This window comes from Protopterus annectens, chromosome 5.part0 (assembly GCF_019279795.1).
Source record: "Protopterus annectens isolate FY-2018-M chromosome 5.part0, PAN1.0, whole genome shotgun sequence".
Classification (NCBI taxonomy): Eukaryota; Metazoa; Chordata; order Ceratodontiformes; family Protopteridae; genus Protopterus; species Protopterus annectens.
In genome coordinates, this window is record NC_056735.1 from 803,233,248 (window position 1) to 803,260,538 (window position 27,291).

At 35.7% G+C, this 27,291-nt stretch overlaps 1 long non-coding RNA gene across 1 annotated transcript in view; it reads left to right on the forward strand.

Annotated features, from left to right (window-relative positions):
- Positions 1 to 9,349, forward strand: part of LOC122802839 — a 73,602-nt gene extending 64,253 nt beyond the window's left edge. Inside the window, exon 3 of the long non-coding RNA XR_006364997.1 lies at positions 9,045 to 9,349. This is a non-coding gene — a long non-coding RNA (uncharacterized LOC122802839). The remainder of the gene's footprint in view (positions 1 to 9,044) is intronic.
- The last annotated feature ends 17,942 nt before the right edge of the window (positions 9,350 to 27,291 follow it).

Below are 27,291 nucleotides of genomic sequence, written 5' to 3' on the forward strand. Positions count from 1 at the left end.
GAGTCTTTAGCTATGTTTCTCTCGAAATTTGCTTTGGATGATTTTATGAGAGCTCTTAGTTTTTTACTTATAGTGATCAAGGGTGTCTTACCTTTTAAGGATTTTGCTCTATCTTGTAGTAGCTTCCTCCTTTTGTTGTAGAGTTTGTTTATGGCTGGGGTCCACCAGACTGGACACTTGCCTTTGGTACAAAGAGTCTTTGTTTTGCTTGGGATTGCCTTATCCATGCAGTCCTGCAGGTGCTGGTAGAAGGTGTTTGTAAGTGATTCAGCGGCTTGAGTATTGTTGGCCTGAAAGGAGACCACACTAGTCTTTAGAAGTGTGAAGTCGGCTTTGAGAAGTTCTTTACTGTGGTCTTTTTATTTCAGGTGGGGTGGGATGAGGACCTCCAGCGAGATTAGTTTGTGATCTGATCTCACCAGTGAGGGGTATACTCCGGTGTTGAACATTGTGCTCCCATGTTCGTGATGATGAGATCAAGTATGTTATCTCCTCTTGTGGGGATGGTGACTAGTTGTTCCATGGCATTTGAGTTTATGAATTCCAGGAACTTTTGGGCTAGGGTGTTTGGGCTTGAGTAGTGTTCCCAGTCTATATTAGGGTAATTTAAGTCACCTAGTATGATGGTGTTTGGTGATACATTTATCCTCTAGTGTTTTCAGGAAGGCCATGTGAGTTTCCTGAGTTTGTGAGGGTGGCCTGTAACATGCAATTTGCAGAGCAGTCTTGCCTATGGTTAATTGCACCTGGATGGTCTCCGATGCATGCCACCAGTCTTGAGGTGTGGGTGTCCTTGATGAATATGGATACCCCCTCCTTTCTTGGTATTGTCCGGATTGAACGCATGATATGAGGTAAAACCTGATAGCTGGGGTGCTCTCAGGAGCCTTGAACCAGGTTTCTGTCACAGCACAGACATCGATGTTCTCCATACTGAGAAGGGCCTCGGCATTTTGAGATTTAGACTTCTGGCATTGAGCAGCATTACCCTTAGTTTTTTCCTTTTTGTGTTCTAGGGTGGTAGGTTTAGAATTTGAGCCTTGCCTAAAAAGGCACTATGGGGTGGCAAGAGCCTTTGCCAATATCCGAATCCCAGGGTGACAGGTTGTCCAGCATGTCATCCCAGGCAGACAGATACTGGATCCCCTTTGAATGACACCAGTGTTTAAGCCAATTGTTAAAGCTGATCATCTTATCTCTGTATTGTGGCATCATTCTTGGTGAAGGTAGGGTCAGGGTCATACCTGCCTGGGCTACATAATCAGAGAGCTCCTCAATGTCTCTTTTCATGTAGTCCAGTCTCAGGGGTACGCCTCAGGTCGTTTACACCAGCGTGGACAATGACTGAGTCATATTTGTACCTGCTGTTGAGAGACCTGAGTGCTTGCGTTATGTGGCGGATTCTAGCCGACAGGCAGCTTACTGTGACCTTCTCCTTACTCAGTCTGGTGAGCGGGACATCAGTGTGTCTGACTATGGAGTCACCAATGACTAGTGTGTCTGGCATTGTGTTTGGCCTTAAGGGCTGTGACTGTTTGACACTCTGACTGTGAGGTCTATGTGTTGCGGGTGTTGTGTTCTGAGGTGGTGGTTGTTTGGGTGTCTGCTTTGGTGGCCTCTGCTGTTTTGGTAGATTTTGATCAGAGCCTCAGTATGTCTTTGTGTGTTTATGTGTATGATTTGAGGTTGTAATGGTACTATGTGAGACTGGGTCTATAGTGTGTGTGTAACCTTCTCCTCCTGACTGGTCTTGCCAGTCCTATGTTGAGAGCTCAGCCTCCAGTTTGGCCGTATAGTTGCATCTCATGTATTTGTGTTTTGTGGGAGGAGGAGGGTTGTTGTGTACATGAGGCAATTGAAACATTGCCTCAATATTCCCAGGTTCACCAGCTGAGCAGGAGAGGACACTAGCAACTGATCCCTCGACATGCTAGAAGGGTAGACGAAAAACTTTAAAAAGATTGAGAAATGGGGGTTGCCTTTTGGGGTACTATCTATGACAAGAGTGCCGTATCAAGGTAATAAGTACTGTAGGAGCAAGTGCTAGGTTTAATAGATAGAGAATAGTCTACTTGGAGTCGAGTAGAGATGATCTTTTTAGTTATAGGATACACTGATTTGATCAGTAGTATAGTTCGAGGAAGGTAGTTTTAAGGGAAAATTTGAAGAGTGGACTTTAGGTAGCCCGAATAGTTTAAACCTGCTTAACCGCACTGCCCTAGTGTGCAACAGTGGCAGCTTACCAGGGGCTGGAAAAAGCAGAAAATGGCCCAAAACCAATAAACTACTAGTTACTGGCTGAAACCTCACAAAACTGGACAAAGGCAGCTCAATGCTTCCCACTCCCACTGGTAGCAGCACAGGTAGCTTCCCCAAATAAGGCAAGGAAACAGTACACAGGAACTACAACCAAAGCCCAGGAATCAGCAACTCTGAAACTGGACTAAACTAGTAAAGCAGGAAAACAAGAGATATTTTTCTTTTTTCACAAAACAGGCAGAAACAGGTACAGCAAACACTTATAAATGCTATGAATCAGCTACTACAGCTTACACAGAAGAATTTGCTACAAATACAGTCAAATAGTAACAAACAAGGATTCCAAGTGGAATATTAAGTTAAATGCAGTAAAACAGCTTCAGTGTAACAGAAAGGCACGGGAAATACAGTTGCTAGGTATTCAGATGTGGAAAGCAACAAAAATATACTTAGTATCAAGAAAGTCGCTTATTCAGCGCAGCCTGGATTACTCTGCTGGCCCGTGGAGTCTGTGCTGAGTAGGTACAAGCTGAAAGTTTTATACCAGGGGCTGGAAAAGCTAGAAACTGGCCCAAACGACCAATAAACTACTAGTTACTGGCTGAAACCTCACAAAACTGGACAAAGGCAGCTCAATGCTTCCCACTCCCACTGGTAAGCAAGGTAGCTTCCCTTCCCCAAATAAGGCAAGGAAACAGTACACAGGAACTACAACAAAGCCCAGCCCAGAATCAGCAACTCTGAAACTGGACTAAACTAGTAAAGCAGGAAAACAAGAGATATTTTTTTTTTTTTTTTTTTTTTCACAAAACAGGCAGAAACAGGTACAGCAAACACTTATAAATGCTATGAATCAGCTACTACAGCTTACACAGAAGAATTTGCTACAAATACAGTCAAATAGTAACAAACAAGGATTCCAAGTGCAATATTAAGTTAAATGCAGTAAAACAGCTTCAATGTAACAGAAAGGCAGGCGAAATACAGTTGCTAGGTATTCAGATGTGGAAAGCAACAAAAATATACTTAGTATCAAGAAAAGTCACTTATTCAGCTCTCTGCAGCCTGGATTACTCTGCTGGCCCACGTGGAGTCTGTGCTGAGTAGGTACAAGCTGAAAGTTTTATAACAGGGGCTGGAAAAAGCTAGAAACTGGCCCAAAACGACCAATAAACTACTAGTTACTGGCTGAAACCTCACAAAACTGGACAAAGGCAGCTCAATGCTTCCCACTCCCACTGGTAAGCAAGGTAGCTTCCTTCCCCAAATAAAGGAAACAGTACACAGGAACTACAAACAAAGCCCAGGAATCAGCAACTCTGAAACTGGACTAAACTAGTAAAGCAGGAAAAACAAGAGATATTTTTCTTTTTTTTTTTTTTTCACAAAACAGGCAGAAACAGGTACAGCAAACACTTATAAATGCTATGAATCAGCTACTACAGCTTACACAGAAGAATTTGCTACAAATACAGTCAAATAGTAACAAACAAGGATTCCAAGTGCAATATTAAGTTAAATGCAGTAAAACAGCTTCAATGTAACAGAAAGGCAGAAAATACAGTTGCTAGGTATTCAGATGTGGAAAGCAACAAAAAATATACTTAGTATCAAGAAAAGTCGCTTATTCAGCTCTCTGCAGCCTGGATTACTCTGCTGGCCCACGTGGAGTCTGTCGATTAGTAAGACAGTTTTGAGTGTGATGGGCAGATTGCACCATAGCTGGAAAGCAGTACTTCAAAACAGGGATATAAGATATAGGGAATCAGACAGTAATACACTGTAAGCTGCTTTATTAGAGACAGGCAGAACTACAAGAAGCAAACACTGTATATACGAGCAGCATCAGCCATATGGTTGTGTGCATGTGTGTGTGTGTGTGTGTGTGTGTGTGTGTGTGTGTGTGTGTGTGTGTGTGTGTGTGTGTGTGTGTGTGTGTGTGTGTGTGTGTGTGTGTGTGCGCATGCGTGTGCATGTGTGTGTGTGTGTGTGTGTGTGTGTGTGTGTGTGTGTGTGTGTGTGTGTGTGTGTGTGTGTGTGTGTGTGTCTGATTGAGACAATGTACTTGCAGTGCGAAAGCAGCATTCTGGAGTGGCACATAAGACCCATGGGTGAGGTAGCAATACAAAAAATACTTTGTGTTATGATACATTTAACTAACTCACCTTTCACTAACTGATGAACCATCAAACCCACTCCTACTGGATTCTTTAAGTAGAGGTAAGCACTGACCCCATTTAGGGCCTTAGCTCCTGCCACCCTTTACTAAAGTTACTTTCTATGAAGTAGGAAAAAAATCAGTGTAAGTTATAAAAGCTATTGATGATAATCTGTTTGCATAAGTGAGCTTATTGAAGAGTATCTCACTAAAAGGTAAACTGAGAAAATCATTGAGAAGCAATGTATTGCTTTGTATGACTATTATAACTGCCATGCATTACTGATAATTAGTTGCTAATACAATGAACCCCATGTTGTAACACACTATAGTCTGACTTCAGTAAGAACAAATATGTTGCTGAGTCACACTGGGACAAAGCAGTAACTACTTAACACTAATGAGAACTGATGAAAAAAGTCCCTAATGGTACTGACAAGTGGAGTGGTACTGTGACAGAATGGGACTTCAAATTAACCAAAAACAGACTGGAATAATATTAGTTTTACATCATTAATAAGGAAATAAAGAAATCATTTAAAATGTATGTACAGCAACAATTCTTTTCAGATCATAACCAAGCCTACCAGGTAACAGAACCATTTGGATATTGTTTGTGTTCTTAAGAAGATAATTTGTTCACATCAGGTTTTATCCCCTTTGATGAGCAGTGATCATGCATTTATAAAGGTTAAATTATTGCTAATTCTCCCAAAGAGAAATTTAAAACTTTGCACAGAAGACTGACAACAGACTATAGGGAAGTAAAAATAATTGGAGAGATATATTTGATGGAAAGATGGAAGAAGAACTGTGGCAAGTTTTGAAAGGAAAATATTTTTGAATGTAAATGTTTAACATTAAGATCTAGGCTTACAAGGTCAGGAGGTTATTATTTCCATAAGAATAAGATGCTTAATTACAATGAGAGATAAAATATAAGAAATTAAAATGAGATTGAACTATTACTTTGAAAAGTGAAATAAGTAAACTAGATAGACAAATTAAACAGTGTGAGACAAGAAAACATTTGCTGAAGATTAATATAAAAATGTTTCAGTGTTTTGAATACTACATTTATTTGACATAATCACATTTATCTTAATTCATGTTTAAAAATGTATTACTCATGAAACAAATGTTTATTTCTTACTATTTTTATGCATAAGTTATGTTCCATAATATTTTCATTGTATAATATTTTATATGTATTATATATAATTTGTGTTTTTCTGTTTATGCTACTAGTGTATAAGTTTACAATCAATGTCATTTTTGTTATTTGGATCTTTTGGGACTTTCCCCCAGGCCTCTGCTGAAAATTGGCCTATTCCCAGTCAGTCTATCCCGGTAAACAAAAGACAAATAAATAAATAAATAATATGAAATCATTTTATATATATACATACGCGCGCGCGCGCACACACACACACACACACACACACACACACACACACACACACACACACACACACACACACACACACACACACGTCCCCTTCACATTGCCAACACTTCAAAATGTCGAATTTCATATGACTGAGACCGTATGATTGACATCTGAAATGCCGACAATGCAGAACCGGCATCTCTGTACAGTGAAAGATTTCCATTCCTGCACTGTAGTGTGATCTCGGAGTTGGTATATTTAAGTTACGGGGGGTGTGGGGGCGGAGCCCCCCACGGAGGGTGCAGGGGGCTTGCCCCCTGCTAGCAGTGTTTAGGTAAGTGTTTTTTGTTTTTTACTTTTCTATTTCATATGTTCAACATTTCAAATGTTGATCATATGGTCTTGGCCATATGAAATTCGGCATTTTGAAGTTTCGAACATATGAAGCAGATCCATATATATATATATATATATATATATATATATATATATATATATATATATATATATATATATATATATATATATATAGTAGGAGTAAAAATAAACATGTCTAAATAACTCATACTTGTACAAAAAGTTAGGACTCATTTCATTAAAACTGGATTAGAGATGCAGCTGCTCACATAGCAACTTCTTTTTTCTCTGTACAGTATATGTTCTGATAAACAAATCATTTTTTAAAATCAAGTCTTACAAAGTACTAGTCATGTATACGTCATCACTGTTCAGAACCATTGTGCGTGATTAAAAACACCTCACAATTTCATAAATGCATCCCAAGAAATGCTAAATTAATAAACCACAATGTGTAGATAGCTAGAAATGCTGCCATCATTGCATATGAAGTTAACATATCTAATTTTCCAGGAAATAAAACTTTACGTGTTTGCTATAATATCCACCAAGCTAAACTAACTTGTTTAACTTGCCAGCATATAAAAAACAGTGGCTCTTATTTTGACCACTTCCCACTTTAAACATTAACTCTGAATGGTCTAAATTCTTTTTATGGATCTTAGGGAAATAAAAAATATATGTTTAACCTTGGATGTTGGACTATAAAAAGTAAGTGTCCAAATCAATAAACACATAGTCTACTTGTATGCAAATGGCAAGAATATCAAGGGCAATTTAGCTGTAACTGAAGGTGTCAGATAGTACAACAAGCATTTTTAACATCAATGTCAGTGTTTCTAATCACAATATCTCCTCCCTTTTAAGCTTTCATTAACCTGACATCAGTGCTTTGAAGTTGCTTTGAACAGAATGTTCACCTACTGTTAAATTACAAAATGTTGTTGGCTTAGATGATAATGTTTTAATGTATGTCTCATGGTGTAGGGGATTCAAAAGCAGCTGAAGCCAAAGTAAATTTGAGTACAAAGTGCTTCATATTTCATTTTCGATATTGACAAAGGAAAACCAACAGAATCATCTAGTAAGAATTTAAACTTAGGTTTCCTAACAAATAGTTTAAGGTCAATTAGTGTTTGGCCAAATCAGATCTTTTAAATTCCCTTACTTAAGAAATGTATCTGATTGTCTGAAAAATGAAAATAACTGATGTGCATGATTTATGTTGAAAAAAAGCATGTTGTGTCACAGACAAGGAAGATGGAATGAAACGTTACCCATGTGTCTTTTGGAACCACAAATAAATCTGCGGAAGTTGTGCCAAGCTGTCTGATAATGTTAATTTGCTCATTAAGTGAAAATCATAAAAACCTTGCCATGCTAATGTCTCTTGGGCTCCACCGGCTAACTTGCCTCTTGACCATCTGCAGTAACTCCTCTGAGTTTGGTCTGATATACAGTGACTACTGGAGAAACATGCTTTGATAATTTCTATCTGGGATTCAGACCTGGTAGTAATGCTTATGCTTCTGGCTGGAAAAGTTGGTAGTTTGTTTGTTTAAAACCCTGGCTGTTATGGGTGGTCTAAAAAAACAGAAACACATAGAAGTGTTGAAAAAGTCTTCTGCAAGTGATGACTCAGTGAAATTAAAATCCTGGAAGCCATTTTCTGTGAATCTCAAACTAGTTTTTATTTTTTTTTTAATTTAATTTATTATTATTATTATTATTACTATTATTATTTATTTTATGCAAGGGGAATGCCACTCTGATGGAGTAAAGGGCAAACTTGACTTTTGGAGAAAGAATGTCCATACTACTAACAAGATACCCCCAAGGATCCTCATAGTTGATTGATTAACTTTGTAGCTGAAATGTGATAAGTGGACCTTCTTGATAAAGAATAAGCTTGTAGGCTGGCCCATTTACATAATCTTCACAGTCTCTGGCAAATTCTTTTAGTCCAGGGTTTGACTCTTTTCATCATGTTTTTACCTACTTTGAGAATGTTTAGCTTGTCACTTAACCAGACTGCAGTGGGGCAGCTGGGAAACAGAGATAGGCTCCTACATGGTTTTATTGACCACATACATAGTAACTATCTATGAAATAAGCTAGAGCTGTGTCTTTCTGGTCTGTCAAAAAAAAAAAAAAAAAAAACAATTAAGAGTACAAGTATCAACTGGAAAGTTACTGTCTTTTGCCACTAAATTGTCATTATGTTTAGCCAAAATGACATTTGGCTCACAACCCGTCATTAAAAAAGACAACCAAATCTTGATAAAGCTGACAAGCTGTACTTAATACAGTTTGGAATGCAAATAAAATGCAAAGCTCTTGAGACTCTATTTACCTTAATGTTTTCATAAAAAAATAATAAAAAAAATTACTACCACTGTTGGTCCTAAATCCAAATGAATGTATAGGTTTTTAAAAAATGCTTGGAAGGTTGTTTTTGATGGGCATCTGGCTGTTTTGAGACTTACTGAAATCGTTAGTTGAAATATTAAAATGTCTTAATGTGCCATGCAGTTCATCTAATAAGGTATGCAGGTGGTATTCTGTAAAAGAAGTATCAGCTGAATCCAGCTGTTCTATCACCCAAACAAAATGTACCAACACTAACAGACAACTGGAATCTACAGTCTGTTGTTTTGTTCTGTTTAGTGTTTAACTGCTTTTTGTTTAATTTGTTTATAATTTCAAGGTATTATTCCCCTAAATTTGTTGTTTTAGAATGATTCCAAATGTGGGCATTAACTGAGCTGTTGCCAGTGATTATGATTACCTGTGACTCTCTTTATTATTTATGTGATGAATGACTACTCCAATTGTCTTTCAGATAGTTTTATACTATTTTTATCTCTATTCTATCTCCAGGTGCTGTGTTCGTGGATTTAAATGAAAGAACTGCTTATGACATTATGCTTCAGTGATTTATTTTTCTCTAGTCGTAGAATAATCCGTCATGGAGAAGCTTCTGAGTTCTTTTGCTTTATAAAGACCATCTCCTCACCATATCTTCTTTGCTTCTACATTATTCATTACTAACTGCAACTCTAATGATTAGTGATTGGTAATGCTGCAAAGTCTCTGAGCTAAAATAATTTCATAATGTGACATGAAACTGTCTTTGAATGCTGACTTTTGCTTAAATTACCATTAAATGTAGATTTTTGCATTTATTTCACTGTGTGGCTTTTTATTGTTTCTGGTTTTACTAAGTTTAATAACAATCAAGCATAAAAAAGTGTTTGATGGTAAAAAAATGTAATAAAGGATCACATATATGTGCAATATAAGAATCATAACATCAGCTATCTCCAAAACAAAGATACCCAGACTGTTACCATTTGAAATATCAGGTCCCACTAGAGTGAGTTCCAAAGTATTCAGACTGAATGGCCGAAAGATTGGACTTAAATATGTTAAGTCTGATTTGCCATTTCTCAGAGTATTTCCTTTTCACCAAGACATGGCAGTCTTGAAGTTTGCATATTCAGGTAGTGTGCAAAGCTTGCAGATGATATAGGGGGGTGTGGGGGGGCTTGACCCCCCAAAAAAGAAATTTAAAGCAGAAGAATGATTTTTGAGATTCGCTCTTTTCCTTTGTTTTTGGCCTTTTTTATTTTAGCTTTTCAGTACTCAGGATTTTGAGTGCCATATACTCGCATGCACACACAAACACAAACACGCACACACACACACACACACACACACACACACACACACACACACACACACACACACACACACACACACACACACACACACACACAAACACACACACTCTCACACACACACACACACACACACACACACACACACACACACACACACACACACACACACACACACACACATGCAGAACTGATGTCTTCAGCAATCTCCTGAGATGTATATAAACTTCATCATCAACAAGGACAAGATTAGGCCAGCTCTGTGGAGTAGAGGGATAAAGCCCTAAATATGTTCCAGGCAACCTGAGTTTGATTAGCAGTTTGGTTCTTGTAGAACCTGCCAAGGGTTGACAAGAGTGAGCAGATGCTGCCAGCTCATCCATCCTGGAATAGGGAGGTGGCTCTGAATCAACACATGAGTGACACTTACTGGAAACACTAGCTGTTCAGTGGATTTCTAAGCTAGCCAAACTTGCATTTCCATACCACAAGTACACCTGATTGCCATAGAGAATGTATCATGTGAAGATATGCTTCCCTTCACAAGATAGTGATTGCAAGCTAAGAGGAGTTGATGATGGGGTGACCAGTGCACCCTCTTGTAGATGTTAGTCTGCCCACAAGGACAAACAATTTAACATGATGCCTAGGAGTTCCCAGGCAGGAACAAATTAGTTGTAGCATTGTCACCTATCCTTTAAATACCCTGCTCCCATTCTGTAGAACAAATGGGATAACTGGCCATACTAGGGAAGCCACTGAGCAAGATCCTCAGGGGAGCAAAAAAAGTCAAGAGTTTCATGCTAATATTTTAGCCTATGGATGAAAAGACAAATGTCTTGTAGCATTTTACTTTATCTATCATGTATCGTATTATACAATAGGATTTTAAATAAAACTATTTTTTATATATGATTGTATAACCCAACACATATAGATATTTAATTATTGTTCAGCCTTATTTTTCAGCTTTACTTGTTCATATCTGGTGAATTTATAAAGCATATATACATTCTCCATAAGTAACGACATATATAATATGTTTTGAGATTATGTGGGTTACCACCCCCTTTCATTATATAATTTACTATTTCATCCGTTATTCAGGTCTCTAATAGGAAATAGAGCTCAGTACCTTACAATCAATATTTAGATTAATCAATGTGAAGATTAGTATCATGAATTATGTGTATGTAATAATTTGTTTTTCAGATATGTATTTTCAATTCTTTCACACTTCAAATATTTTAGTATAGTTTTTTATTTGCAATATAACTAGACATAATTTTAAGGAATTGCAAATAATACAATGGAATTGTGAATAGCTATTTGCATGGTTCCAGATACAATTGCACACATACATATATTTTAATGACATCGTGGTAAATATATGTTTTGTTGTGTCTGGATATATTTATTTATATTTTTATATATATATTTTTTACTTTTTATACTAATGTTTATATACAGATAATATTATTTATATATTATTTAGTTTATATATGTACAAATTTGATATTCATATATTCGCATTTTATTTATTTATTTAGGAAATTAATATTTATTCCATATTCCGATATGAGCACCTATGCACTTTAAAATTTGATAAACAGTACTCATAAATTTAATGTACATATACAACATTTTTTAGATTTTTTAGATTAACATCAAATATATACCTTATAATTCAGTCCTTTCTTATTTTTACATAAAATTACTTATAAACATTTTTGTACTGGTGCTAAAATAACTTATTTGGATGTAAGACAAGGTTTACAATAAGACTAGTGTTTTATGTTTATCGTACATTTTTTATATTGTATGACGTTGAATTATTATTGTATTTACATATGGTGTTTTGCAAGAGTGAAAGATATGTTTCAAAAGCAATGTTCACTTTACATCAAATGTTTACACGAGTTGTTTTGATTCTAATTTTAAATTCAGCATTCAAGTACTATAGTTTTTTTTAATCTATGCGGCGTAGTTTTAAAATGAGTTTTTCCTGCTATTAATATGTAACAAATGCATATAAGAGTTGCTCTGGTTCTACTTATTAGTATTTAAGCATTACAGCTTTCCAACTTATGCAGCATAGTTTTAAATGAGTTTTTGTGCTATTCAAGTGAATGAATGATGTAATTGAATAATCACTTAATTGATTAATTAAGTTACACTGCTATGAACTATATAAGAAGTGGGTCATTACATTGTTTTAAACTTGTCTGAAGAAGCGTGCATTGGCAGCACGCGAAAGCGCTTACTTTCTTCCTTGGATTTCATGTAATAAAGCTGTTACATTGTTCGTGGTGGTGGTCTACCTGCTTCTTGGATTATTACTTGTCTTTTGTGGTCGACCAACTTTAAGGGAAAGGTGTGTCTTTTTTACCTTGAAGATCCTCAGGGGAGCAAAAAAAGTCAAGAGTTTCATGCTAATATTTTAGCCTATGGATGAAAAGACAAATGTCTTGTAGCATTTTACTTTATCTATCATGTATCGTATTATACAATAGGATTTTAAATAAAACTAGCTAAATAGAATATTAATTTACATTTGATACTGAATGAGGCTGCATGTATTTGAAAACTATGACTACAGTATAAACTGCATAGGAATATAGTTTATACTACAATGACAGAGGATGTATATAGTCCCAGGTATTGCCAAAGTCATAGATTTTATATAAAATCGTAGCAGTTGTCTTGTTTGGTGAAACTGCATGTTGACATTCATTTGCTAACATGTCTAGAAAAGAAAACTATTACTTATCTAATTGCAACTTTCGTGTGTAGATAAAGATTTGAAGTCACCAAAGATATTCTTACTTGAGTACTAATGGCACAACTACTGTAATTTTCCTTGAGAAACTAAAGCCAACAATGAGGTGTACATGAGAGCATTAATGATGTTCTATTGACAGAATTTTTCTTAAAAAATCTACTATGTAATTATGTGCAAATAACACATATACAAAAGGAATGGCAAAAAAAAAAAAAAACATGAAATCTGTAACTGTCAAACAAATATATCTAGTATGAACAGTAATACATAACATGATAGTCTAATAAAATAAGAGAAATACGTGCTTTCCATACAGATTAAATACATTTAGTAGCAGTAAAATCTTGTGAATATATAAAATATACCAGTTCACTGGCAAATGTAATTAGTTTAACAAGTAAGTAGTTATAGTTTTGCTTTAAAAATTCAGCCACATTGTTGTGAGATTATTCATATGACTTTTATGACATCAACCAATCTTGCAAGTTCTTTTCCAGATTTTTGGAATTAATCTATTTTGCTTGTACTAGTCATAACGTAGATATTGTTAATTTATTTTGGAGATGAAATATACTTGATTATTCTGAAATCATTTGCTCTAAAAAGGTGAAATCTCAGTCCATCTTAACAGTTACATTTGACTGTCATATGGTTATCTTACATCATATTTCCAATCCAGTGCTCAACAAAATTATATCTTGATAATTTATTTATGGTAGAGCAAAATGAAATTGGAGCAATGTTTACTACACTACAGAGTAAACTGTAGGTGAAGAAATTAAGACATTAAAAAATCTACAAGAAAGAACCATACGTTAACACTGAAAGAAGGAATGTAGCAACAATAAACTACAACAAAGCAACTTATAAGTTATGAGTAAGCAAAGGAGAAAGAGTGAGAGGGAAGTTAGCGAGTCAAACAACAGAGCATATTGCCTTTCCTAACTCCCGAATACCTCAGAAAGACTTACAAGGATAAAACACTGGACCTTCTCACAATTCTAATAATGATACAAATGTCTTCCAGCATGCATTCTTTTTCATAACCTGTATCTGGCTTTTACTATGAAAAGTAACTATGAACAAATTTAAAAGTAGCTATGAACTGTAGCCGCATTTCTCTGGATTTTGTTTTCCATAATATACATCACTCTATCAGAGCTAGTTAGTCATTTTCAGAATTTTTGAAATGTGTAAACTCTGGAAATCCTTATTTTTGTCAGAACTTAGCAACAATGAAACCAGTTGCCCAAATGACTACAATGATAAAAGGAGTGGAAACACTCCATATTTTATTTGTAAAAACAGAAAAAAATGCATTTTACTACTTAGCCTCAGCACTCTACCACGACCACTGTCTATTTCATTTAAATATATACATGTAAGTCTGTGTCCTGTTGCAAATAATTGCCATCTATTTGTTCTGTCAAAAATGGCAGCATTTCTGAATCTTTTACTTTTAAACTTCTGTTTGTTTTGTAATAATTTACATATTTCTTTTCACCCCAGACAGAATTTGTTTCAATTGTGTGAGGCATTAGACCAAGAGTAAAAGAGAAACCTGTTAAGACATGTTTCTCACTGACTAAATCATGGACTGATTGAGCCAGCATATCTTGTAAACCTCTATGAAAAGTTAAAGAATGCATAAGTATCAAAGACAGTCGAAGAAAGTTACTGGTGCACAGAAAACTTAATTTGTTTTTGCTACATTTTGCTAATTTAGCTGCGGCCAGATTCTAACAGTCTGAACAGTTAGCCTTATTTCTAATATTACATTAGAAACACCATTATCATATAACAAAGTAAGACTCATTTTACAGGTTTTAAAAAACTGCTTTTACAGTATGTTAGCTGATGAAAGTAACTGCAAGTTATTACCATCTGACATTATTAACCATTCCAACTGCATGAATGGCAAGTACTCTGTGGTATGAAATGGTAAGGGCACATCAATGCACAATGAATGATATTCTGATATAAAATGATGCTGAGACTCCTGAGTGCAATATGACTTTCAAAAAATAAAGCTATTCTGGTATAAAATAAATAATGACAATTTATTTATTTTGCTTATTTCATCTTGCTTTTAGTTACAAGGTTTGTCCAACTGAGTTTAATCAAAAACTTCTTTTCAGTACAGACCTAGGGAGAAATGCTCCAACATGTTACAACCATTTTAGACATAACTTCAGTAATATACATGGACAGACATTAAGTAATATACATTAACAGTTACAAATATATTTGCTAATTAGATTATATTCATATGAAAAATAGAGGCAACTATTACAGTATGAAAAATTCTTATGCCTTAGTAGATGTTTTTAATGCATCTTTATTAAATTATCACTTAAGACATAAGCACTAATACATTATCAGAAAAGTAAACAAACCATATTAACATTTTTCCAGTTCCACATATTATACATCATGTTTGCTTTCTTTATAATAGTTTGTCTTTAAGTCCAACATTACATTAATCGCTCATTGCCTGTCATACCTTAAAGCTCACTCCTCCTCATGAATTTTGTACTGAAAGAATTGTTCCCACAAATTACATTTATTTCTATGTAATTTGCTCATTCTGTTTTCTAAAGATCCCTCTTTCGGTTTGTTTATCTCTTATACAATACTCAATAGTTCAAATGCTCCTGCACTGACCCTACTTAATAACCTCTCTCCCTCACTTTAAATAATATTTCCCCCCTATTATTCTATTTCTACTTGCCTAATATCTGTAACAAAATAGCGCTGTGACTATGATTAAGATGAAACTGTACTGTGATTACTGTTATATTGTGTTATATTTTTATTTCTGTGACTATGTAAAGTAATATGAATATGTTATATTGATTGTTACTAGCATTATATTTATTGTGTTGTTAATTTTTATACTATGCATTTTGGAGCTTTTCTCCTCGTGTCTTTGCAGAAAAAGGGCATCTGCCCAGTTGGACTAACCTGGTGAACAAATGTCAAATAAATACATAAATAAAATGCATTAGTTTTAAATATGCATTAGTGGATGTTGAACACTGACCATCTGAAAAGATGTATTAGTGGGTTTATTAGAAAGATAATAGATCATATGATTAGTGCTTAGAAAGTCAAATAAATGGAGGTCAAGGAAGGAACTAGGTAGGGTTGAAAATGTCAATATTTTAGTTTAGAGATGGGGTGTTCAGCATGTTCAGAGACAATTATATTTATGGCTGTCATAAGGCTTATATTAGAAGTATGGAGGTGTGTGAGTAGTGTCACAACATAATGTATAAAGCTCTGAGATGGTAATAAAACTACTCAGGCTTTGCTGATGACTAGTTGTAGGGTGTGCAGTTCTAAATGAAGGGAAGTGGTTTAACAAAATGGCAAGCTGAAGAGAACGGTGGTACTTATCTTAGAGATGCACAGAAGTTAACATTGGCACTTATCCTGGAGATGCACCGAAGTTAACATTGGCACTTATCCTGGAGATGCACAGAAGTTAACATTGGCACTTATCCTGGAGATGCACAGAAGTAGATTCATTGCTTTGATAGGTGAAGTTTTGTTGTTGTTTTTTTTTTTTTAATAAGATTATTTTCTAAAGGGATTGCAGTGGTAGTAGGATGTGATTCAACAGTTTAGCTGCACTATTTGAATATAGAGAGCAATGGCGTAGAGGTCTGTAAAATGATAAGAACAAATGGATAATTGTTCTGTTTTTGGCATGTGTAATCAATACTTTTGTTTGTTTTTTTGTTTGTTTGTTTGTCTTTGTTGACCAGGAATGTCCAACTGGGCAAATTCCACTTTCAGCAAAGGCAAGGGGAGAATCACTTCAGCAGATACATTTAAGATGACAAAATAAATGTTTTTCCATCAGATATTACATAGAATGTTCTTAAGACATCTAGATACAAACAGGTAATTGTTCTGTAGTGACACAATACAAAATGAAACACACTTTCTTCTGTGGCAACATTATATATGATGTTAAATTTCAAAAAGGTATACGGCTGAAGATTTGCACACAAGAAAGATGAATAAGCATTCAACCAAAGTTAAATACTCAAAATTCTAACCTGTTAAGCAAAGCAAACTTGTAATCATTTTTGTTTCTTTAGCAGTGCATCTACAAATATTCTGTTCAAGAATTCAGAAATTCAAGCAAACGAATGACTTAGCTGTGGGACTTAAAGTCCCTAGTTCATCACTGCATTTCAGAATTCAAAATGTATTTATCAATCTAAGTTATTACAGCCAAGGTAGTGTGCCTGGTTCAGAAAACCATAATATTTTTGAAATCATCTGTATGTTTCATTTTGATGTTTATCCACATGATATGCATAGTTTACATACACACACACACACACACACACACACACACACATACACACACACACACACACACACACACACACACACACACACACATATATACATATATATATATATATATATATATATATATATATATATATATATATATATGGATCTACAGTATTAGATAATTTACGTTTTACCGAAACGAAAATCTGCTAATATAATTAGGCGAAAGTACGTTTTATCGAACACGCACGTTTGCGTAATAAAGTTTACAAACTAGAGTAGTAACGGGGGAATGCTGATTGGAAACATGCTTTTTGCATGTTATATTAGTTGTACATCAACATTTAGTGTTGATGTACAACTAATGGGACTTTTACTGAGATCGTGGTACAGTGGGGATGAAGGAACATCCCCTTTTCCCCACTGTAGTGCGATCTCGGAGTGAGACTATTTAAGTAGAGGGGTTGTGGAGGGTGCAGAGGGGTTTGCACCCCTGCATAAAAGTGTTTTCAGAATTGTTTTGTGTTTTTTTAATGGATTTACATGAAAGTGCGTTTTCACTGAAAAGCACTTTTGTGTAAATGCATTTGCGAATTTACATTTCGCTGAAATGTAAATTCATTCACAGACAGTAGATCCATATATATATATATATATATATATATATATATATATATATATATATACATATTATCTCTACCTTGAATGCGCCTATTTGTACAACATTTCTGCTGGTCTATTTTGATTATGAAAAGCATCAATTCTTGATAAACCTGCCCAGTTAACAAAGAATATAAAACTAAACCATACAATACAGTTGGACCACTGCTTCAGGGGATGGATAAATAGATTCAACTGTGAACAACTGAAGCACAATCATTTAAAAATCATCATTTGAGCATAACTGAGAACACACATTTCACTTATAACATCATCTGCAAGGATCAAAATAAGTATTTTTGCAGGAAACATGCCCCCATTATTTTCCATATGGGCAAGCCACTATACCCCATAAATTTCTGTATACTAACAGAAGTAAAAAGAGAAAATTCCCATTAAACTGCACAGCAGTCTTGCACAGAAATCATACAGTGCCTGAATATCTAGCCTCTGATCTGTGACAAAGGGTGATTTTGACCATCTGTGTTCAAACATGTAGACCCAGATCAATGGTTGCCCATTGCCTGCAGGGAATCTCAGGTAAAAGACCTAGTATTGAAGAGAAAGGCTGGAAAAAGTTCAGTCATGTCAGGTAACAGAGGAGGGAAGCATCACAAGTGTAACAAATTGTTATTTCACATAGAGGGTGGTGTGAGTCTGGAATGCACTATTTTTTGAGATGTCAGTGTGTAGGTCTACTGATAACTTTAATGATGCCTTGAATAGTTGAATAAATTATGGATAATCAGACTAGTGGCAATGTAGTACTAGTTGTAATACTTCAATGGATCAGGTGGGCCATCTTGAATGTACTACTTTATGAGGAGGGTGCGGCTTGTTTGGAACATATTGGTGAAAACAGTGGGGAAGTCTCCACATTCAAAAGGTTCACGTGTATTAATGACAAAATGAACTAGAAAGAAGCAATATAGTTCAATTCCCTTGTATTTTAGCCTTGAGTAACTGGGAGTATCCTGCACAATTCTGGTAACCTTTTCATTAAAAAAAAATAAAAGAATGGAGGTAGTACAGTCAAGAGCTACAAGATAATCCAGCGAATTCTAACTAGATGAATGTGAAATATTTCTGTGGTAGAACCATGGATTCAATAGAAACGTAGCAAGAAACAGAAAGGGTATGATACATACATTTGATAGAATGTATCAGATGCATACACCACCATCATGTTTATGTTCAGAATCATGCATGAATTTTATATTATCATCTTAGGCTTAGAGAGGTTCAGAATTTAAAAGCAGTACTTGAATGTTTGTTTTCCTTCATGAAGATGGTTTACATTTAGTGGTGTTTCCACTGGGAGAAAGTGAAGAGTTCAGAAACTGAAACCTTTACAAAATAGTGGAATAACATAGAAATTATTGGAACAACAGAGGATAGAGAACAAAGGGGATGCATAGCGTAAATGAGGATACCACTGCCTGCTTTCTTTGTTTAAAACTATGCAACATTTTGTTTTGTGTTCGTCTTAGACTGTCCAGCATATGTTTAAATAAGCTGATAGTTAAATACTACTGTGAAGCAATGAACTTACTTAGACATATTCCAGAGTTGTGTGTGAAACTATATTCAGAGCCTAAAGAGTTCCATAATTAATAATTCTAAAATGGTGACTTTTGGGATTGCTACACTTCTGAAAGTAACTTTTACATACCAAACATACTGTCCACACAGCATATTTTTCTCTGTAAATGGTACCTATATATGCCTGCATCTCTTTGCCCATCCCTAATTAGACCAGTTATTGAGTACATCATCCCATTCAGCATGTACATGTGTTGACATCCCTAATTAGACCAATTAGTGAGTACATCATCCCATTCAGCATGTATCTGTTTTGACATCCCTAATTAGACCAATTATTGAGTACATCATCCCATTCAGCATGTACCCGTCTTGACATCCCTAATTAGACCAATGATTGAGTACATCACCCCATTCAGCATGTACCTGTCATGACATCCCTAAATAGACTAATGATTGAGTACATCATCCCATTCAGCATGCACCTGTCTTGACATCCCTAAGTAGACCAATGATTGAGTACATCATCCCATTCAGCATGTACCTGTCTTGACATCCTTAATTAGACCAATTATTGAGTACGCCATCCCTTTCAACCTGTACCTGTCCTGACATCCCTAATTAGACCAGTTATTGAGCACAGCATCCCATCCAGCATGAACATGTCTTGACATCCCTAATTAGACCAGTTATTGAGCACAGCATCCCATCCAGCATGTACCTGTCTAGAAATCCCTAATTAGACCAATTATTGAGTAAAGCATCCCATTCAGCATTTACCTATATTGACATCTTAAGCAACAGGAAAATCCCAGGGGCTCCAAACCAAGAAGATTGTTGGTATAAAGTCACTGAGCTACCATGGAAAGCTTGAGGTGTTATACCTTTGCTCAGTTTTGTATAGGCTATTTTGGGATGATTTGTACATTGCATTCCATGCCATTAGGGACTCCATCTTCCTTGGTCTCCTATATCTTTTCATGTCAAATATGTGCACTAATACCAGAACAAGGTATGGATATCTTCACCAGCATATAAATAAAATTCTCTGGGGAGATAACACCTACCCAATCTCTACACGAAACTCCTCTGAAATTTATAAAAAACTTGACACTCTAGTATCTTTCATATTAAACCTGGATTCATAAATTTACTCCAGGACTGGATTTCTTTGTCTTTCTTGAAGGGGGAGGTGGTATTTTACAGGCATAAATAGTCTTGGAGACATAATTGTCTTGTATTTTCTTTGATTATTTGATCCTATGGTTCTGTCTTGCATCTCTCTCTCTCTCCCTCTCTCTCTCTCTCTCTCTCTCTCTATATATATATATATATATATATTTATACATACATATATGTATAGCTCTATATCTATATATATATATATATATCTATATATATATATATATATATATATATATATATATATATGGATCTATCTGAGTTCATCGACATTTTAAAATACCGAAAACGAATTAACCGACACCAAAACAATGAAACTCATTTAACCGAAGCCAGAAGATCGACAGTTCACAAACACGACATCGCATACACCTGACACAACATACCAACAAACAAAACACATCCCTATCCAACACTCACACACACAACACAAGCACACCAAAATCCTTACAAACAAACACTAACCCATACATACACAACTAACCACAACCCTAACCCAAACCTACCCTAAGGTCCGTCACTACTCACCCAACTAACCCTAACTCACTTATCCCACCCCTACCCTACAAAACACCAACATCGCACTTACCTTACTCACCTACTCACCCGGCCTAACCCTAACTCACTTATCCCACCCCTACCCCTACAAAACACCAACATCACACTTACCTTACTCAGACACTCACCTAACCCTAACTCACTTATCCCACCCCTACCCTACTAAACACCAGCATCGCATTTTACCCCATCGCAGCTTCTCAGCCGGTGTCTTCCTCCGTTGGTCTTCTGCCTCGTCGATCTTCTGGCGTCGGTGAAGTGACTTTCGACATTCTCGTGTCGGTTAATCCGTTGTCGGTATTTTAAAGTGTCGATGAACTCAGATAGACCCATATATATATATATATATATATATATATATATATATATATATATGTATATATATATATGTATATATATATATATATATATATATATATATATATATATATATATTTGTGTGTGTGTGTGTGTGTGTGGGTGTGTATAAAACTTCACTATAATTAGACATGCTGTACATTAAAGTCCTCATGATTGCAGAGTGTGGCAAAGTATGTATGCAGCAAAAGTACAGAGAAGCTGGGATTTCATACTTTCTTATTTGAATCTGGTAACTCATTGAAGATTCTTTTTGACATTCTCATTCACAGTCTGCATTATGGAAAAGTGAAATAGAATTATTACATTTAATTGTAGTCGCATGGTCATTAAGATTTCCATACTCATGTAGATTAGTTCAGTACAGGAACTGTGATCTTATTTAAACATATGCTCCCTTTCTTTTTAACTTCTGCAAATGGTTTGGGTTTCTAATATCATGATAGGAATAGACCTTATTCCTAAAACAGCTGAGATTAGAGTTCATGAAATTAGTATTGCTTTTATCTTTGATGTTTGCCAAGAGTTCCCTTCTCAGCACTCACAAAGTACCCAGACATACCACCCTCTGCAGTTCATATAGAGTTGCTTCCTTCATAGCATGCTCACTATAACTTTAATGCAGATCAGCATTTTCATGAACCATTCAGAGCCATTAATAACTGACAATCTTTTGAGCTGCAGAGCTTGAGAGCTCAACAACACTAAAGTTAGTCCTCAAGAAATGTGTTTTGATTCTTAATTCTCTAATGTGGCTAGTTTAAATACACATGGGAGAAAGCCATTAATTAGGAGATGTAAATTACCCATTAAACAGTATATATATATGGGTCCACTTTGTAAATTCGAAATACTGAAATATTGAATTTCAGTATTTTGAACTTACAAAGCCATGGACTCACATTTCCAAAACCGGCAGAAGCGAAAAATTCAAAAAACCGAAGCACAGATATTTTGAATTTCTGCTTCCAGCAGTGCAGTGTTTGGATGCTTTATTTAGTTTTGGTAATTGTGTGTGTAAGTATGTTGGTTAGTGGTTTAATGTGTGTAAGCATGTGTTGTGACTGTTATGTGTGTGTTTGAGGGGCTGTAAGACATGTGTGTGTGAGTTTCTTTTGTGTTTCTGTTTGTGTAATCTCAGAGTTAGAATATATAAGTGGGGGGTATAGTTTAGATGTATTTGTTTGATTGTGGAGGGGAGTTTTGTGTATGTTTTTGTGTCTACTGCATGTGTAGAGTAGGTGTGGGATTTTGAATTTCATGGTTGTGTGTTTTCGAGTTTATGAGTTGTGGTTGTGTTTTCTTTCGAAATACTGAAATTCGAGATTTCAGTATTTCGAAATTACAAAGTGGACCCATATATATATATATATATATATATATATATATATATATATATATATGGGTCCACTTCACATAACTGAGTCTCAAAATACTGTATTTCATTTGACTGAGACCACAAAACTTAATTTTCAAAATACTGAAAACTCATTTGACAGAATCTCATTATACTGAAAGCTTACAGTAGTGAATTTTAAGCCATAGATGTGATGTGTGTTTACCTTCACCTGTGACTTGTTTGTGATAAAAAACTTTACTGTAACTTAACATGCTAACTGTCAGAATACCAATAGTAGCATAGAAAGTATGTTTCTAAATGTGGGTAAAGTAATATGGTGGATGTTTTGTGCACTCCATGCAGTAGTGGCAGTGTGTGTAGTACTGTAAGGTAAGTAAAAGGTATCTGTCCTTTTCCCCACTGTAGTGCAAATCTGGAGTTAATATACACATATATATATATATATATATATATATATATATATATATATATATATATATATATATATATATATATATATATATATAATGATAGAAGCCTCCCAGTTGAACAACGTAATGAATGAGAAGAAGCCACCCAACAAGAATCAGTACCACTTTATTTGGTGACTCATAGTTGCTGTTGGTGGCTCCTATGCATTTGGCTACTGAATTTTAGAACAAGCGGACATTAGTATAGTTGCTACGTCCATTTGTTGCTTGGTGCTCCTGATTCTTGTTGGGTGGCTTCTTCTCATATATATATATATATATATATATATATATATATATATATATATATATATATATATATATTCTGTTAACAGGGTAAATAAGTAGTTTTTAAGTTTTGGAAAGAATTAGTCGTTGATGTTGTAAGTGTACATGTCTATCTTCAAAGGTCTTGATCCTCTAACTAGTGAAGCAGAGACGGTGAGTATAAGACAGGTACAGCCATGCCACGTACATGTTGGCCATAAAATACAGTGTTTGAGCACTACAATCACCATGCTGTAATTCATTGTCAATCTTTTGTGTTTGGCAACCTATACAAGATCTATGTTTTCCCGCAACAGTTACTGTTTTGATTTCATGGTATCATTTCATCAAAAGAGCACAGTTTATTTTTAAATGTGTGTTCTGTATTATGAGAGTGTTACCTTTTAATACTTGGAATATGTGGTAATGTAGCTATATTGTATACTTTTGTGTAGCTTTCTAGTACAGAATTGTTTATGAGTCTTACACACGCATTAGAAATTTGTATAATTCTATGATGCCTTATAGCAAGTGTGAATACAAGTGCTTATCTCTGATAGTGATTCTTAAAAAGGTCCTGTCATGCTCTAAACTATGTTTCAGGACACCAGACACTTTGGAGACCTGATTTAGTTTGTACATATTTGCTGCATTTATATTCCATGTTGTAGTACACAAATTCAGATAGTACAATATAATATGTGCAACTTATCAGGTTCCCATACATGTCAGTAATAGCCTCCATGTTCAACATTATCTCAAGCATTATGGGTAAAACTCTATTATATTTAGACAGGCATGACCAGTTATCACTAATCACATATCACAGCGATCTGCTATGTCTACAACTCCACCCTTGGAGAGGAGAATGAATGAAATTCTCTTTTGGGTCACCATATTGTATACATTTATATACAGATATTTTTATTCATTTTAAAAGCAAGTAGAATACAAATTGCTGCCTCATGTGCAAGGCATTGGGGGGTGTAGTTGAGGGGTACTATTTTGTGGGAATGTGATAGTGAATACCAATACCGATACTACTACATTCATGGTCAGATGGTTAGGACCAAAGATCTAAAAGTGCTTTGCAAAATGCAAAATGTAGTAGTAATAAGTCATTTGTTACAGAGTAAGGACATTTTTTGGTCCATAAGTTTGAGCAGGGGACCATTTTTGTCCCCAGTTTCAAGAGGAATTTTTCTTTGTTTAGCTCTTGAAGGGTACCATTTCAGCAAAATGTACAAGGTGCCACTTTACCTAGTTAAAGTTTTTTGATCTTAAGTATGGTAACTCATACTTTGCCCAAACACATCAAATATTTAGTTTTTACCATCTGTAAACATTCTTACTTGTTAGTAGTCAGTTTGTTACTTATATGCTCTAGAACCATTACAGGTCTTGGTTCCTCAGTGGAACTCTTATTTGCTGCTCTCATGAAATAACTCATTGTGAACATAAAGGACTTGTCAGTTGTGAAAAGTTAATCCTGGATCAAAGTGTCAGTTTACTATCAAAATCCCGAGTGCAGATGTTCTGTAAATGGGATATTGGACGGTATATGGTCGATTGCCGTGTTGCTGACCATCGGTAGTTCTTATCAGCGAATGCCACTGTGAATTCTCTGATATGAAGTCAATCTAATGCCTAGAGATCATGGTAAAGTGCAGATTGGGACATTCATCCCTTTTCTCACTGTAGTGTGATCTCGGGGTTGGAATATATAGTTATTAGGGGTGTGAGGGGTGCAGGGGAGCTTGCCCCACTGTGATGATGTGATGTAATTTGTAATTTTTGCACTGTATGTTTTTGTGTTCAAAATTAACATCTACTCTGTAGTTGTCAGATATATGAGTCGATGTTGTGAGCAGATTTTATTTTTCATTCTCGCATTCTGTTTGTGTTTGTGTTTCTGACCGTGAATTTAATTGTTTTGCGACATTTTGATAGTAAACCTAAAGTTTAACCTAACCTACCCTATGTAACAATTTATCTCTTTTGGGCAAATTACATTTCTGAGTAACAAGTCACTATAAGGCAGCATGTTGCTTTTTATTGGGACATGACTAGGTTACATATCAGGCTCTGGAAATACTAAGAGTCTTTACTTCTTCAGATTCTACTAGTCATCCTTATTACACTTACATCATCATCAGTTCAGATCATTTATAATTTAGTTCTATAGCTTTTGACAATAGTCATACCCCCCCACATACATATACACACACACACACACACACACACACACACACACACACACACACACACACACACACACACACACACACAGTTTGACCTGGTTTCAGATTAGGCAATAAACAAGCTGAATATTTTATGTCATATAAATACTTGAGGGCAAATTTAACCTTTTAGCCATTTAGATACAAAGTCTCATATTAAATAGATTTGGTAACAACTTTGTCTCAAGCATAATGACTGTGGCTCACATCTGACTGCCAGTCATTAATTATGCTGGACTCAACTGCACCATGTGATGTTACATTATTAGAGTTATTTGTGGACCTGTTCTGATGAGTCCGTTTTTAAGTTAAGGGAAGAAAGCACTTAACCTGTGTTTTTTATTGTGAATACATTTTTCTGCATCTACAGTGGTTGTGTTGTCGTACATGGACTGGCTTTGCACTTCTGTGGTGGTTCTACAGTTTTTACAACAGTTTTCTTGGAGTTATTTATGGACCTGGCTGGTTCAGTATTTTTACCCATTTGCATTGTTTGCCTGCTGATAATGCTGTCTTGACTCCATGGCCCAGCAATGAGAGATACTGCACAGGACAGAGTAAGCATGCAAAAATTACCCGGGGAAGTACACTGTAGTTTCTCATGCCACAGACTAAAGTAAAAGTTCATTGGACAATCAAAGTGAGCCAATGCCAGGTAAAGAGGCTGAAATGGACAGCCCCATCAGTCTTAGGAAATCCTAAGTTAACAGACAGCTGTTAGAAGTACAGAAAGGGCAACCCAAGTTGCCAAGAAGGACTAGACACCTGCTTGCCACAATGGATTTGGACTGGGAGGAAGAGGTTCTAGATCAAACAGAAAATGAGATGATGCAAGCTTCTAATAAGGAGCAAAATGTTTTACAACTTTTGATGGCAAGTAAAGATGGTAAGAAACTGGAATTGGCAGCAGTGAAGCAGAGGACACCTAAACCCCATATAAACCATCTTGGGCTTAAGGTACTGTTATGACCTTTTCATTCCACCCAAGCTGTTCTAACTCTCTCAGTTATCAGGAAGATTGCCAGGGGTGGGGAGTGTATCACCTTCAAGGAGCAGATTGGTGGATGAGGTCCAGAATAGATCTTTCCAATTCACACCTATGCATTCAGTTATCCTGGACATTAAAGGCAGGTTAAATATTTATTTTTCTGTCTCTTCAATGTTATAATGTTTGCCTTAACTGTGAATGTAAGAGGATTAACTTATAAACCATCATCATCATCAACAACCCCCTTTTAGCCATTTTCTACATGGTGTTGAGGTATTGTGTTAAATGTCGCCATCTCTCTTTCTATTGAACACCACTCTCCTAGGTTCTTTGGCACTCATGCCTGTCACAGGTTGTTTCTCACACAATCCATGCACCTCTTTGCTGGATGCCCACCTTTCTTCTTGAATTATTTCTGTCAAACCCACATTTTCTTTACCAGATTGCCTTCCAATTTTCTGCACATGTACCCAAACCACCATAATCTATTCTTTTTAACCTTCTCTGCAAATGGATCTACTTTGGCACTGCTCTTATGTCTGCATTTCTTTGTCCCACAGTGTGCATCCTACCAACCATGTCAGGCATTTCATCTCCATCACCTTAGGCTTCCTCAGCTGCTATGCCTTTAATGGCCAGGTTTCTGTACTATATAGTACTACTTGTCACACCACTGTTTTATGCATCTTACTTTTCAGCTTCTTTGGCATTTTTCAGCCATACACTACCCCTGCCACTCTGTGCCAGT